Genomic DNA, 4,002 nt, shown 5'->3' on the forward strand with positions numbered 1-4,002 from the left:
ATACAGGCTGCATGACAAAAGGTAGCAACAGTTATGAGATTGGAAGAGGCCCCACAACAAGCCGTGGTATGAGAAAGCGGACTAAAGGGAGGAATACCCTAGACTTTGTATTTATTCAAAGAATAGTTGCATGCATGGCTAGAAGAGTATTAAAGTGTTGCAAGGGCAATGGGTTATGAGAATGATAAGTGCATCAGTCAACATTCGAGGACGAATGTTCCAAAGGGGGGAATGATGTTACACCCCATGTTTTCGTACGTTAGAGTATCTGTAAGTCAATTAATGTAAGCTCAGAAATGAGATCAACTTTGAAAGTACATAAAGTAAGTTAATCATTGTACAATGGAGGTTACAAATATTTAAGATCATGAATACCAAGTACTAATAGGGTTTGAAGGCTTCGAAGGTAAATGAATTGAAGAAAATAAGTTTCGTTAAAAGTCGACAAGTTGGGAATGTTATAACATATACTTTTGGCGTGAGACTGGGGGGCTTAACCTTATAAGGAGATTATGTTATGAGTTATTTTAGTTGTATGATAGTCGTGTGTCATGTTTTGAAGTCAATCGAGTTGTGAAACAAAAGTTGGAAAAGGTCATCACAAGTTAAATTCATAAATATGGTGAACTTTAGGTCAAATGTAGCTGAGCATTTCTCCCAATGTACTTGGAATTATGGGATGATCTACCTATAAAATTGAAGATCTACGAGTCTAGTTTGCAACGGATTAAACCATTCATTGATACAACATTTGAGTAGAGAGATATTCACATTTTTGCGCAACTGCGCAAAATGGTAGGTGCATCACCTACTTGCCAAAAGGAGAGGCCACAATTAAAAGCCCAATAGTCGGCCAAGAGGGGTGTTTTAAGGAAATATTAACTCATTTCATTCACTTATTTCTCAGTCCAAAAATCAGATTGAACCCATGCACCTCCTCCCCAAAAATCCCACACAAACCCTAGGGTATTTCGGGTGTTACGACGTGATTCTAATGCTGAAAAGTCCGGACAGCTTGCTAGTTTCTCTTTCTCCTTCTTGTAGCCGCGTTGCGGAACTGATTTTTGATGAATAAGGACCAGGTTTTGTGGTTTATACTCAGTACAAGGTAAGGTTATGCTTCTCCCATTATCTATGCGTTTGCGAGTTGTAACTTGATCGTAAAGAATAGACCTAGCGAGTTTCGAAAGAGTGGTATGTTGTTTGTTCTTGTGTCATGGTTGGCTGGTTGTGAACCCATTCTTAAGTTGAATTCGTGGCTGGTTTATTGGATAAGAGGTATAATTATGTACTTTAGGTTGTGTTTCTCAATTTGAAAGAAAAGACAAGTCGAAACGTATTTAAGTAAACTGAAAAATTAATGTTGAGTTGCTGAACTTGTGGGACTGTTATATGGGTTGTCTCGTGTTGCTATTGGGTTGTCTCTTTTGCTACTTTTTCTGTGGAGTTAAGAGGAGGAAGGGTGTGGAAAAATACCACATAATGGTAGGGTTATTTGCTGGTCGTTCGTCGTAACATTTTGGGATTGTTTGACACTATTATTGTTGTTGTGTTGTGCATGAAGTGATAGGGGTATGTTGGGCTGCTTGGTGATTGTTTTGACTTATGTGAAGTCATATATATAGGGGAGGTGCTGTCCGTTTCATCATAAAATAGGTTTTGGTCGATACATAGTTACGACACTTAAGCGATAACGACAGTGTCATTTCTCTTATGGTAGACTAAAGAGTCGTGACATTTGCATAGCTTGAGGTTGGGCAGTACATATACAAGGTATGTGAGGCTATCCCTTTCCTTCTTTTGCATGACTTCGATTGTACATAATGCAATGAACGAGCTTCCAAAGGTACTCTACTCTTAGAAGCTAGCAGTACTTACATTGTTTCCCTTCTTATGGAACAATTGATGTTAAGGTTGCTTCATTTTTCTTATGTTATCAATGTTGTTGGTACTTCCTGATTCTTATAAGATTCTTGATGAAGAGTTATTCCTAATAACGTGTACGTAGAATATAAACCTTACGTCACTCCGAAAGGTTCAGAGTATGATTCCAATGAGTCCTACATGCATTATATATATGTATTTATTTTACTCTACCGAGCCGCACTATAGTCGGCCGGGTACGACACCTATTGTGCAACCACAGATCAGTTGGGTTTACCGAGCTCCACGTGGCCGGGTAAGATTCTACCGAGCCTTATGATGGCCGGGTACGTTTTTACCGAGTCCTCTTTGAGGCCGGGTACGATATGGTGATGATGATGCCTACAAAGGCAAATGTTTTTAAATGCTTATGTATATATATGTATTATGCATTTCATACCAGTAGCCTCCAGAGGCACTCAGATGTTACAGGTTGTATCTCCTCTATCTCTCTTTACAATACTGTTCTTGTTTATGATTTCATGCCTTACATACTCAGTACTTTATTCGTACTGACGTCCCTTTTGCCTAGGGATGCTGCATTTCATGCGCGCAGGTCCCGATTGATATGTTGACAGTCCTTCAAGTAGGCTATCAACTCAACGGAAGTGTTGGTGAACTCCACTTGCTCCGGAGTTGCCTATATGGTCAGTATGCTTTGGATAGGTATTGATTGGTATGGCGGGGCCCTGTCCCGACCTTTATGATTTATGTACTCTTAGAGGCTTGTAGACAGATGTCAGGTGTATGGATACTTGTATGGCCTTGTCGGCCTAAACTGCAACTGTATGAAATCTTGAATACTTAACCATGGTTTAAGGATTGTGATATGAAAATGGATTAACGATGTTGAATGTATGATTTTTACTATTGTCTAAATAAATGAAAGCATGGTTTTCTTAATTGTATTGAGTTGGGTGGAAAGTGTTAGAAAGGCTTGCTCAGTTGGGTTCACTCGATTGAGCGTCGGTCGCGCCTCTAGAGGCTGGGGCGTGAAAAACTTGGTATAAGAGCCTAAGGTTTTAAAGTGTCCTAGGATGTCTTGGAGCCGTGTCTAGTACAGTCCTTCTTATCGGTGTGTAGTCGATCACATCTATAAGTTGGAAGCTACTTGGGCATTAGAATAACACCCTTCTTTGATATTGTGGATCGTGCGGCAATTGTGGAACTAGTCCTCCTCTAAGTAGTGTGTTCGTTCAGTTTTCAGTACATGGCACATAAGAAGAAAGCCAGGACTCTGTAATTGATGATGCGGGTGATAACCCGAGGGGTGAGGACATTCCCCCGACTGCTACACAAGTTCCTAGACCTGCTGAGGGTGCTACTATCCCTCCCATTGATACTCCCGTTCCGCCTCCAGCCCCAGCTTCCTGTTCTGGTAATTCTGATGGGGATCTTAGGGGAGCTATTCAGATGTTGACTCAACTAGTGGCCTCACAGGCCCAGAGGTCAGATGTTGCGCCCAGTTCATCTAGTCAGCAAGGGGATTCCACCAGTTCAAGGGTAAACAGATTTCTTCAGTTAGACCCTATAATGTTTTCGGCTGCAAATCCAGAAGAGGACCCCCTGGATTTTATTGCTGAGATGCACAAGACCCTTAGTGTTATGCGTGCAACTGAGACAGAGGGAGTAGAGTTGGCAGCCTACCGTCAGAAAGGGGTGGCCTATGTGTGGTTTGAGTTGTGGGAAGATTCCCGTGAGGAGCGGAGCCCTCCGGCGAGGTGGAACGAGTTTGCCGATGCCTTTATAGATCATTTCCCACCTGCTGAGACAAGGGCAGTCCGTGTAGCAGAGTTTGAGAACCTGAAGGAAGGTAGCAGAAGAGTGTGGGAGTACCATATGGAGTTTGCCCGCCTGTCCAAGTATGCTATTCACATGGTACCCACAATGGAGGCTAGGGTACGCCGGTTTGTTCAAGGCCTTAATCCTTTGACTATTAATGAGGCTTCTATAATTGCCTTGAATTCTGACATGAATTATGGGAAGATGGTAGCATTTGCTCAGGCCACAGAGAACCATAAACTGAAAAACAGGACAGAGAGAGAGGGTAACAGAAAGACGCGGTCTACGGGCAACATG

The sequence above is a fragment of the Nicotiana attenuata genome, unplaced genomic scaffold, assembly GCF_001879085.1.
Source record: "Nicotiana attenuata strain UT unplaced genomic scaffold, NIATTr2, whole genome shotgun sequence".
Lineage (NCBI taxonomy): Eukaryota > Viridiplantae > Streptophyta > Magnoliopsida > Solanales > Solanaceae > Nicotiana > Nicotiana attenuata.